We start from the raw sequence: 13,755 nt of genomic DNA on the forward strand, positions 1-13,755 counted from the left end.
TGTGAGGTCCTTCTTTGGATGATTCTTTTGAATACCTCCAAGAGTGAGCTCCCCATGGTGCATGCATGCATGCCACATACCCTTGACGTTATTTGGTAGGTCTATAATTGAAGATATTGTTGAGATCATGATATAAGTGAATAGTACAACTAAGAAAATCAAATATTGAGGGGTCTAAAAAAAATATGTACAAGTCAAATATAAGTAATATAGGTGGAAAAAATATAAAGGGGTCAAAATAGATCTCTCTCATTATAAGTCTACCATAAAAAGATGAATATTTTTGATGTTCTAATTTATGAGAGTAAAAGAGAATAGATGTAGGAAGGAAAAATCACAATAGTGAAAAAATATACACATAAATAAAACTAGTTTCTTTGGATTTTTGTTGGGATGGAGTTACACCAAAAATAAGAGAAGCTTGCATGAAATTATTTTTATATGGAATAAAGAGTATACAAAATGGTAAGAGAAAATATGTTAATGGTGAGTCAATGTACATAGCATAAATAACACACCATAGGTAGAAATATTTAAATAAATACCAAAAAAATTATGAAAAATCCTTTTATTTAGGCCCTATATACAATGAAATATTTACACACAAATGGGCCATAATATACTTATATTTTTTATTTTTTTGGCTCAACTAGCCCAGTGACTAGCTAATTAAGGGTTTTTAAGAAGATATGGGAAAAGTCCCCTAACTCACACACACCTATATACAGTGAAATGGTAGGGATAGCCACAGTGTTTGGATGATTTTGGTAGGGTGGGTTAACTCACTATAGCAATTACAGAGAGCTGAAAAACGGCTATCAGTAGATGAATTGGCCATTGGAAAGACATGAACACCAAAGTTGAAGTGTAAAACATGCGACCATAATTTTAGCGAAAATGCACATAGGATAAAAGAACATGTGTTCAAAATTCTTGGAAACGTTTTAGCTTACAGTAATCCCCCAAGAGGTATTGAAGAGAAAATTTCCTGAGTGGGTGTTCAAGACAAAGAGAGCACATCTTGAGGGCAAAAAAAAGAGAGGTCCCAAAATGATGGCTCCATCTATGGCTAGAGACATCTAGATGACACTCGAGAATGATCAAAACCCTCCCTCTACCCCTGCTTCATGTCAAGGAGGGCATCATTCATCCTTTCCTGGGGATTGTAGCTCTAATCCTATTGGAAGCTTTGCTAACATAAGACGAAGTGAAGCATGGACTAGAGGAGAACTGCATGAAGTGGTCCTACTTTGCCTCAGGCATTTGGTAAACAATGGCTACTTAAACTCCATCTTAAGTGGATGGAAGCATTTGTTGCATGTGGAATTCCTTTTAATGTCATTCAAAATTCTATCTTTGAAGATGCTTTAATGAGCACGACAAAGAAGGGATACGTACAAAATAATTAGATAAAGTGAAAACTACATCCAAAAATATTTAAAGTGAACAACTCTTGACTATGTGCCACAGTATGGATGCACAATTTCTCTAGATGGTTGAAAAATTTGTTAGAAGAAACCATTGATTAATGTGATGTTGATTTGTCCAAGAGGTTCCATCTTTCTTGAGGCGCGCAATACATCCTTGAAAGATAAAACTAGTGGATATCTTGCTAGTGTGTATGAGCGTTCGATCAGAAAGGCAGAGGACCTAAAAATGTGACATCCATTGTCATAGATAATGCATCTAACTACAAACTAGCGGCTAGAAAAGCAAATGAAGCAAAGTATCTAGAGTTAACATGGATTCCATGTGCAGCTCACACTTTGAATCTGCTCTTAAAGGATTTTGGGAAGTTCCTTCTATTAAAAAAACTCTTCTAGATGCAAACCACCTGGTGAAATTTATAAGAGAGCATTCATTTTCTTATGCTTTGTTCAGAACAAAGTCCCCAACCTAAAAGTTACTGATTTTTTGTGTGACCCATTTTGCGGCAGCATATTACATTCTATCAACACTGCAACAGGTTAAGGCCCTTGTTGAAACAATGGCAGATAGAAGGTGGGACATTTGGCCTGATAATGATCCCAAGTATGAACCTACAGCTGAATGCTATCAGCTTGTAAACTCTCCTATTTTTTGGAGAAATGTAGACAAAATTTTTCTTGTCACTGAACTGTTCACTCATTTGATACGATTAGTGGACAAAGAAGCCTCTATCTTTGGACGGGTTTACTGGTACATGCATGAAGCCACTCGCAAGTTAAAAGACTATAAATCTTATGCAAGAAAAGAGAAAACCATGATGATTTCATTTGTCAAAAGACAATGGGAGCAGCTGCACACTCCTTTGCATGGAGGAGTTTTTGTTTTAGATCCTAAGTTCCAGATGCACGAGCAATCTTCAAACAATGAAGTGATCAATGATTTCAAGAAAGTGTGTGCTCAACTACTAGGCAATGTGGATGGACAGGTGGCATACACACAGAAGACAACATATACTAGCAGAGAAGGAATGTTTGGGGATCCTTGGCATATAGATGCTATCAAGACGATGAGTGCACCAATTTGGTGGAAAGAGTACGGTGGAGAAAAAGTGGAACTTCAACATGTGGCTGTGAGAGTATTGTCTATTGCCACTTTGAGTGGTATCTGTGAAAGAAATTGGTCTTCATTTGCTTTTGTGCATACTAAAAGAAAGTTCTATTAAGTCCTAAACGAGCTGTGGATTTGGTTTATATATTTTGTAACATGCGACTTATGCACAAGCCAACGAAGTTAGCCACACGTGCCACAGAAGAAAGCTTCGGGCACTTTCAAACACACAAAGAAATTGCAAATGAGCTCAACTTCGATGATCAATTGGAATGGAACCCAAAAAATATTGATCCAGAATGTTCAGATGTTGAAGAAATTGATGATATGGTGCCTGTGATTGAGGGGACGGATGAGCTATAAAATTTGTAATGTATTTTCTATCAATTTTGCAATGCGAAAGCTATGTAGAGTTTAGCTTCAAAATCTCTCTCTCACTCACTCTCTTCCTCTTTCTTTGTCTCCCTTTCTCTCCATTTGCTCCATATCATTGTCAAAAAGAGAGAGAGAGAGAGAGAGAGAGAGAGAGAGAGAGAGAACAAAACTGACACAATTGTAACAACAGCCGACATGTTCATTTGTTGCAATAAATAAATTTTTACATACCAAAAAGAGGTTTTCGTTACAAATCTTGAGATTTAAGATACAAAAAGAGCTTAGTATTGTGAGGAAGATTTAATTTAAATCATGGGTTGCATCTCCTAAAAGGTCCGATACACAAAATTTTGATTGGCCAAATGAATCGCTTGCACCTGCATTGCCCATCTCTTCTTTGTTAATAGGCCCATACTTTGCCTCGTATCATGCCAACTTTCTTTCTAGAACTGCTATACAAGCGTGCAACATGGCTGGGGTCTCTTTTTGACTTGCCAAATCCACACCTTGGGTTGCAAGCTGCTCAATGACTGCGGTTTCTTTGGGCAAGTATGTATATCCTCTCTTGCAAGGAGGGTCTTCTTGATTAGCTTCCCGTGCATAAATCTTCTTAGATGGGCGTCCTTTGCCAACACCTCCTGTAGTGGGATGATCGTTCCAACCAACTTTGAGCCGCAATATATAGTGGAAATAACAGTGTTGTACAAAGTAAATTGCCACTTGATTATTTTTTGGTGGCAATCTATACACTTGGATCAATCTTGCAAGGATATTTCTTCTGAGGACAATGTTGTGAAAATCTGAAACCTTCAAGGGAGCGGAAGGTTTAGCATTTCCACTAGCTTAAGATAATGTGTTGCATACGAAGTGATTTGGGTATAGATGTCTGTATTGCCTGTAATTCAGTGCCTCCCCTTGAAGTATGATTCATCTTGTTGGGTTGCAGCCAAAGCGTTGAGATATCCTTGAGCCACACGAATATCTTTCTCTTTGTAAATTTTCTGAGCCAATGCATGATTAAGCAAAGGATCATTAGGCTACTGTGCATTCTGATCGGGAGAAATATCTTTCATAACTGAAATGCAAAATAATAAACTTTAGTGAAATAGGTCGTAACAATTGGAAAAGAGAGTTGTTTAAGAGAATTGAGCAATCCAGTTTGAAATACTTTAAAACTTCAACTCAAAGAACTTTAAAGACGTAATTGAACACCATTAATGAAACACTTTAAATATCACCACACATTGCACACCATTAATGTCGCAAAAGTTGATTATGGTTTAATCATCAACATGCCTCAATCTAGAGTTGGTTACAATATGATAGCCAACATTATGGCCTCCATTCAAACAAAGTCTTAAATCCCATACCTTAGATCTATCTGAGGGTTTGGGGGATTTTTTACTAGCAAGATGTTTATTTACATTTCACAAAAATTCACGCTTGAGAACCTCAGCGGGCTTTGGAATATACGCAATCAAGCGTCTAAGAATATATGAGAGACTATATATATCAGATGCCTTGGTGAATGGAGGAGGATTGGTGTTGATATTTTCAGGGGTAGTCCATGGATAATCTTGTTCAAATTGAGCTCTACATTGAGGGGTGAGATTTGGTAGCTTGGGAAATGTTGCAGACGTGCTTGATGGTGTGCTTTGCCCCCAGTTCGCAATGCCAGCATACACCTATGCTCGCCAAAATGAAGTAGAATATTTCTAGCATGTAGATCATTGTGAATGAATTTGTAACTATGCACGAATTTAATTGTCTGTGGAGGAGCATTACAGATTAGAAAAATGTTGTCTGTGGCTGTACAGTTCCAGACATATGTTAGAACTATTTGATTGTAGGCTTGCTTTCATCATGATGACAAGCCTGAATCCACTGCTCAAGATGATCTCCATCCAAAGCTTGAAGATCAGCATAGGTCTTTTGCTATACCGAACAAGAGCACGAGGCAATATCATGCCACAGTGCTGATAAGTTGTAGCAGTTTCCTCCTCTAGCACGATCTGTAATGTCCGCTTGCTTCCTATCTGGTCTTTGTAGATCTTTTCCACATAGACATGATTTTTGAAGAGAGGATGAGCCACTAATACTTGTTTCACATTTGCAAAACGTCCCTCACCTAATTAGGGTGCTTGCAAGTGAAAGATGGAATGCTCCCCAAGTAAGTGTGGGACAAGAGGACATGTTGTATCATCCAAGTGTACAACTAAGGGTTGAGCACCTGATGGAGGAGGTACCCCCTCTTCTGTCCTAGGACGTTTTGAAGAGCCTTGAATCTTATCTTTGCTCTTCAATTCTGAATGTAGCTGTGCTACAAGCTGCATTCAATCTTTAATTCCAAGTTTGGTTTTGATTTATGGATGAACCATACTTTCAAAACTTCTAGTGACCTGATCCAATATTTGCTTTACTGTGTTATGCAACACTCCATTAGTGCGCAGAGCTGGGTCAAACGAAACTGGGAATGCACTGCATAGCTTCAACCAACACTATTCCACAAGTTCAATCACAAAATCATAGAATTTTGCATGCAATGGATCAAATGCTCGTCGCAAATGATCGTTTGAAGTTCCATAGAGAGACAAAAAAGCATCACTAATGATTTTGCGATGCTGATGCATTTACTTTGTCTTTACTATGACTGAAGCCTAGCTGGAAATACACGAAGAAAATATAAGTAAGGTAAATCTAGAATAGATTAAAATTTGACATATGATTGTAAATTATTCCCAAAAAAAACACTTCATGGACAATAATAACCTCCAATAATGAAAGATCGAAACATTTTATGCACCATAACAACAGTAATAAAAGACTTTAAAACATATATAATTTTTTTTTGCAGTGTGATGTAGTGGTCAGCAACAATCAAAGACATAAAAACATATAGTAACATTCGCCTTGCAGTGTGACGTGGAAGTCAGCAGCTATCAGGATGAAGAATTAGTACTACCAAACCTCTCTCTACAATGCAACACGGTGGTCAACAACAACTAGAGACGAGGAATCTATTAAATCCAATCAACCTAAAGTGCGGCGGGATGGTCAAAGAATTCGGGATTGAAGGATTTAAAATATATATCTCCTCCCTGCAGTGCGACATGGTGGTTAGTAGCAAGCAGAGACAAAGAATCCATTAAATCCAATCTCCTTGGAAGTGAAACACGATGGTTAGCAACAACCAAGAACGATGGATTTAAAAAGTCTAAACCTCTCCCTATAGCGTGACACGATGGTCAGCAAAAACCAGAGACGAGGAATCTATTAAATACAATCTCCTTACAGTGTGAGACGATGGTCAACAACAACCAAGGGTGATTGATTTAAAAATCCTAAACCCCTCCCTGCAGTGCGACACGGCGGTCAACAACAACCAGAGATGATGAATCTATTAAATCAAATCTCCTTGTAGTGCGACGCGATGGTCAACAACAACCAAAGATGATGGATTTGACAACCCTAAACCCCTCCCTACAGTGCGACACGGTGGTCAACAACAACCAAAGATGAGGAATCTATTAAATCCAATCTTTTTGCAGTGCCACATGATGGTCAGCAAAACCAAAGATGATGGATTTAACAGCCCTAAACCTCTGCAGTGCGACACGGTGGTCAACAACAGCCAGAGATGAAGAATCAATTTTTTTAAAGTCAATAGTGCGATGCAATGGTCAAAAACAACTAGGAAGAAAAGATGTAAGTTAGCTAACTCCTCCCTGCACAGTGACTCGGTGGTCAGCAACAACAGGGACAGTGATCGTAGGGACCAATGCCTAGTTTGTCACTAGAGGGAGAAGCGTACTTTTGTACATTCATAGATGACTATTCTCTCAAATTATGGGTTTACTTCTTGAAGCACAAGGATGAGGTGCTCAAGGTCTTTAAGACATTCTTGCAGCTTGTGGAGAATCAGAGTGGTCAGAAGCTGAAGTGCTTGAGAACTAACAACGGTGGAGAGTATGTTTCCAAAGCTTTTCAAGAATTTTGTGAAGCAAAAGGGATTAAGAGGGAACTTACTGCACCATATAATCCTTCACAAAATGGGGTTGAAGAACGTATGAATAGGACCATACAAGAGAAGGTCAGAAGCATGTTGTCAAATGCTGAGTTACCTGATGGATTTTGGGTGGAAGCAGTGGCTACAACAGTCCATTTGATCAACAGGTATCCTAGTAGGGTTCTGGATAAGAGTGCAGTGGCCGAGATGCTATGGATAGGTAAGGCACCTTCGTATAAGCATCTCAGAGTCTTTGGTTGTGAAGCTTATAGCCATATTCCTAAGGAGTTCAAGAATAAGTTAGAACCAAAGAGCAAGAAGTGTATATTTCTTTGCTACGGATAATCAGGCGAAATGGGTTACCCGCTTTGGGATCCTGAGTCCATGAAACTTATTCATAGCAATGATGTGCATTTCAATGAAGCCAAGTTTCACGCTAAGCCAAAGAAGACAGAGGAGATGAGAAGAGTTGTCTTCAGGGAAGATGGACCTAGTGCTAGCACATCAAGACAGCATGGTCAGGCTCAGAAACAGCCTACAGTGGCTAGAGAGGCAGAATCAGTTGTGGTGAGAGTTCTGAGCGTGTCTCCAAACCACCTGATCGTTATGTGCCATCTCTAAATTATGTCATGCTCACAGATTGCAGAGAACCATCTTGTTACAAGGAAGCATTACAAGTGGTTGACTCGAAAAAATGGCAGTTGGCCATGCAGTCAGAGATGACAACTCTGGATAAAAACCAAACATGGAAGCTAGTTAAATTACCACAGGGCAAAAAGGCTCTACCTTGTAAATGATTTTACAGGTATAAGATCACCGCTTATGATAGTCAGCCAAAGTACAAAGCAAAGCTTGTTTCCAAGGGCTTTAAGCAAGAACAAGGCATTGACTTTGATGAAGTCTTCTCTCCAGTGGTCAAGATGACTACATTGAGATGCTTTCTTTCATTGGTTGCTATATTGGATTTGGTGTTGCAGCAAATGGATGTCAAGATAGTGTTCTTGCATGGTGATTTAGATGTGGAAATCTACATTCATGAGCCAGAAGGGTTTGTTGAGAAAGGAAAGGAATATTTGGTATACCAATTGTTAAAGAGTCTTTATGGATTAAAACAATCACTGAGGGCATGGTACCATAAGTTCCACCAGTTTATGCTTTCTCAAGGCTACAAACGTAGTGAGTTCGATCACTGTCTATATACAAAGAAGGCTAAGGATGGCAATTGGATGATCCTTATTTTGTATGTGGATGACATGTTGATTTGCTGGAAAACACTTGGAAGAAATTTTAGCTTTGAAGTCAAAGATGGAAAAATCGTTTGACATGAAAGACATGGGTGAGGCAAGTCATATACTTGGTATGCGCATTGAGAGAGACAGATCAAAGAAGTTGATTTGGTTATCTCAAATAGAGTATATTGACAAGGTTTTGCAACATTTCAATATGGAGAAGGGAAAGGCATTGAGTGTTCCATTGCCACCATATGTGAAACTTAGCAAACAAGATTGTCCCGTGTCTGAGGAAGAAAAGGCTGAAATGGATAAGATTCCATATGCGTCTGCAGTGGGTAGTTTGATGTATGCAATGATTTCTACACGTCCAGATATTGCATTTGCAGTGGGAGTGGTTAGCAGATATATGTCAAATCGCGGCAAGAAACATTGGAAGGTAGTGAAAGGTATCATGAGATACTTAAAACATACAAAGAGTATACGCATATGCTATGGTAGTCAGGATTTGAGTCACTACAAGAGGTTATGTGCTCTTGTGACGCCTATAGCGACGGAAATACACTGGGTTTTTATAACCCCCGGCGTCGCTATAACCGTCGCTAAAAGCGTCGCTACGAGAGCGTCGCTATATGCGTCGCTATAGCCGTCGCTATAGGCGTCGCTATGAGCGTCGCTATATAGCGACGCCTATAGCGACGCTCATAGCGACGCTTATAGCGACGCTCTCACAGAAGAGTATAGCGACGCTACAGAGCCATAAATAGCGACGCTTATAGCGACGCCTGAGAGAATATTTTTTTGGTGGCAGGGCATTGAATGCCCTGCCACCCATCAACCATATTGTACTTGATTCACTTTTTAAAAAAAGTGCAAAGGTAAATAATAGACCCAAAATAGTCACCCACAAGACGCATTGTTTGCAAAATTGACAATTGTACACATCATAGACAAACTGAATTGATTGGCAAATGTAATAATGACAATTGTACAACATCATAGGCATAAAGAATTGATTGGCAGAAGGAATTGCGGTGACAAATGTAATAATATACATGGTTCAAAAAGACGTATAAAATCCGTCTCATGATACATAAGCTATGAGAAACCCTAAACTAATGCTATCTAGCTACGGCTAAACTGACGTCGTCTAATCAGACGTCTCATCGCGTCCAAGCGGCGTATCTGTCGGATTCTGCAAAAAAAGACAATAAGACAGTTTTCAGTAAGTATAAACATATAACGACATTTATAAAACAATACAAAAAATAAAAAAGAGTAAACCCTAATACTAACCATGCCGCCGCGAGAACTGAGAATGTCCATCAGGGCGTTTAAGCCCTTCCTGCCTGCGTACTCGCGCTCGTACGGTGTGGGATCACGTCCTGTCATCGACCACTGTCAAAACATACAAAGATTTCATTATGTTAGAACTAAAAAACTCATAAACCCTAAACTATCGAACATGCATAAAGAGCAATGTGAAAAGACTTACAAAATCGGCCTCAAATGATGCCCATCCACCGCTCCCCAAGTGGTGCGAGCTCCCTGCCTCTACTCGCGCTCTGGCTGCATCCTTTTGTTGCTTCCACTTGTCGGGATTCTCGCGCGCTGCTTTCTTCGCATTCTTCCAATCTTCTTTGGCCAGCCAATCTGGCCTATTCCACCCATTCTTGATTGCTTTTTGCACTTCGGAACGCTTGTGTTTGCAGTATTCGCGCATTCGAATCTTCATCAGGTCTTCATTGAAGCGCTGATCCCGTGTTGGAACGGGAAACTCATCATGAAGTATGCTGATGACTCTGTTTTTTAAATCACTTGGTACTTCACTCCATTTGTTTAGTATATAGTGTCTAAACAGCTGAGAGCAAAGACCACGCATGCGCGAGATCACCTTCTTGCCGTCATCATCAATGATGATGCCGCCGCTGATGTCGACGGAGTAAGGCAAGCCCTCTGGTCGTTCAAACGTTTAGAAATAAAGTCACTAGCTAGTCGTACATTGCAAACTTACCTTGGTCGCGCAACCCCGAGAGTACTCCCACTCTTCTTCAGTCACTTCGTCACCGCATTGTTGTGCGCTTTTCAATTGGTTGTGCAACCATCTTAAGCTCATGAAGGTTGGTAGGCTCTCCAGAACCGCTGGATAGTGCATCGGTGGTCGTCTTCCCCGTCTCCACTCGATTCGTGCCCTTTGTCGCTCTTGCTTTGCATCCTCATATTGTGAAATCCACTTTTGCATCACTGGATTGTGAAGCATGCAAAATCGGTTGATTTTAGCCTCTAGATCTTCCGTCATCTTCTTCTCAACACCGAGATTGCACATGACAATCCCAGATATGCGCTCATCATCTATGGTTCGCCATAGCGTGTCCCGGGATTTATCAAATCCGTCTAGCCACTCTCCAATGTACACTAGGGACTCTGATACCAACCAACCTTCTGCCATGCTACCCTCCGGACGTGCCTTTTGACGCACATATCCCTTAAGCGTTTTCATGAAACGCTCTAAGAAGAACATCCATCTGGAATGAACTGTGCCAGCTATTTCCACCTCATCAACTATGTGAATAAGAAGATGCACCTGAATGGTTAGCATTGTAGTAGGAAAATGTTTCTCAAACATGCACACAAGCTCCGCAGCATTTAGTTTGGCGAATGGTATGGAGTCTACGTCGATCTCCTTTTGTGAGATCCATTGCACCAGCTTTGCAAGTTTGTAGATTGTGTTACGGATGTCGAGAGACAAACATCCCTCAATGGCAACCGGTAAAATAAACTGTAAAGTATGTGCAGCAATGATATTAAAGTCCACATTTTATGCAATGATATTAAAGTCCACTATGAACGTACCTGACACATTTTATGCCAATCGTGTGACTTCAAACCGGTAAGCTTTCCTTCTTTAGTAAAACACGTTCGGAGCGAGTGCATTACGCCAGTGGGGGTCCGCAAAGATCGAATGGCCTCTTTTACTTTGCGTTCTTGGGCTCCTGTGAAAATCCATGGTGCTTTAGGAAGTTTTATCGATCCATCAGACGCTGTTTGCGGCCAATATTGCTCCATACGATCCACATTTCTAAGGTCAACTCTGGCTCCCAAAGTATCTTTCTTGCCGGTCAAATGGTCCCATAGTAGATTACCCACATTCTTGAATATGTGCATTGGATCGAGCAAGTGATTGATCACGAGTCGAGGCCAGTATGGTAACTCGTACCATAGAGATAGTCTCTTCATCCCTGGAGGCAATCCGTCATCGCACATCTCCTTCTGCTCTAACCATGCTTGTGCAGACATCCTTGGTGGCTCTCTTCCCAAAAAGCCGTCGCGTAACACATGATTCTCCGGAAGATACGCTTGATGACCTTCGTAGATTTGCTTCTTCAGTGAGGGTGCCCTACGTGCATTCAGTCTAGGTCCACATGTGACACATGCTCTGTATCCGCTTGTTTGAAGCCCTGCATGTATACACATGATAATAGATCAACTATGGGGAAAAACAAGATTTACAGTGTCTGAGAGAGGAGTGTCAATAGATCACCTGAGCATTCTGTTAGCCCGGGATAGTCATGCATGGTCCACATTAGAATACCTCTGATCAAAGCATTCCGTCGTCCTGTGTGTCGGCTCATATCCACCACCTCTATGCCAATCCAGAATTGTTGTAGCTCTTCCAATAGTGGACGAAGATACACATCCATATTCCCCACTTTATATCGCCCTGGCACAATCAAGCTTAGCCATAGGTGCCCCTTCTTCGTAGTCAACCACGGGGGAATGTTGTAGTTGACGATGACAACGGGCCATACACTGTAAGATGTTGATCTTTGACCAAATGGATTTACGCCATCCATAGCCAGGCCTAAGCGCAAATTTCGAGCTTCCCTGGCAAAATCCGACCATGTTCCATCTATATGTTTCCAGGCTGCGCAATCTGCAGGAATTCGTAGCACACCATCCGAAGATTTATTCTCCTCATGCCATGATGCTAGGGCGGCCATGGACTTACATTCGAAGAAATGCTTGATGCGAGGAAGCAAAGGAAAATTTCGCAAAACCTTTTGTGGAATTTTTGTCCCGTGGAGATCTACTCGATATCTTTCGGAATCACATTTCGGACACTTCTCTATGTCTGTGTATTCCCCTCTGAAAAGAATGCAGTCATTAGGACAAGCGTGGATAGAATTGTAATCCATCCCCAAGTTTCGCAAAATCTTTCTTGCTTCATCTCGGGAATCTGGCATCACATTGTCAGCTGGTAGAATGTGCTCTTTCAGCAATCTACACAACATAAAAATATGATACAGTCGTGTAAAAATCTATCAGATCATTATACACCATGAGTTCTATTAAAGTAAACTAATTGTAATAGATCACCTGAAAAGCGCTGTGACGCTAGTGTCACTCCATCCAAACTTTGCCTGCATGTTGAGAAGAACCAGGAGTGCTTTCAATCTAGACATACGTGCTCCATTATACAATGATGTATCGGCTTCACTTTTCATATCATCATAGATAAGCCTTTCTGAATCCATGATCGTCTCGATCATTTCATCAATCTCGGGCTCAAACATTGCCTCGTTGGGAATGTGCTCTGCATGATCATCCCCCGAGCTGTCAGAGGCTACATCTTGTGGCCTCACATATGCTGCTTGACCAAAGCGCCTGCGAATACGTCTATTGGGTTGCAAGATTGCTGCTTGTTGGCCAGCGTCAGAGTCCGACGAGTTATAATTGGCAACAACTCGATCTATAATAGATGGATCGAACTCGCCAAATTCACGAACGTGCTGCAAAGAAACACGTCTTGTCCGTCGCACAGCATGCTTGCATTGATTACAAGGACATAAGACCCTCGTTGAGAGATAGGTGTTTCGGTTGGACGGTCCCACATCCTCGTCGCTACTCATAATGAGGATAAAAAACTTATAACCTAGACAACAAATTTAATATTCTATTGGCATTCTTCATCTTATCTCTCTCTCTCTCTCTCTCTCTCTCTCTCTCTCTCTCTCTCTCTCTCTCTCTCTTTACCTCACATTCTCTAGTCATGTCCAATCCCCGCACACCTCGGTCTAGAGGTGCACGGAGATCAGAACCACCGGGTTATAATCTCGTCTTTATTGGTCAATACCTATATTTGTGGGTACAAGAAATCTAGACACCCACGCCTACATGATACTGCATGTAGTGGACAAAATCCCTTTGCCTCTTCTCTAGCTGTAGCACTTCACTTCATCTTAACATCTTTTCACAGTAGATCTTTTCACTGTTCGTCTAACTCTAAACCCTAAACCGACAGTAATTCTTGCGTGGACTCGATCTAACGTAAATAAGCGTAAATCTAAATAAACGTAAATCTAACTAAAAATAAAGCTAAATCTAATTTAACGTAAGTCTAATGACTAGAGGTTGTCTAGATGGTCATTGTGTCGGGGATGTAGTGACTCTTGCCGCCCTGAAGATCCACCTTCTTCCCTATCTTCTGAAGACATTTCACCAGTACTTTTGGATCGACGGAGCCCACTATGAGTGAAGGCAGCAATACCCTATATTCCATTGAGGGCTTTCTTCACCCGCTTCATGCAGGCATCGTAGTCTATGGAGACC

The sequence above is a fragment of the Adiantum capillus-veneris genome, chromosome 20 (genome assembly GCF_014529385.1).
Source record: "Adiantum capillus-veneris isolate H3 chromosome 20, ASM1452938v2, whole genome shotgun sequence".
NCBI lineage: Eukaryota > Viridiplantae > Streptophyta > Polypodiopsida > Polypodiales > Pteridaceae > Adiantum > Adiantum capillus-veneris.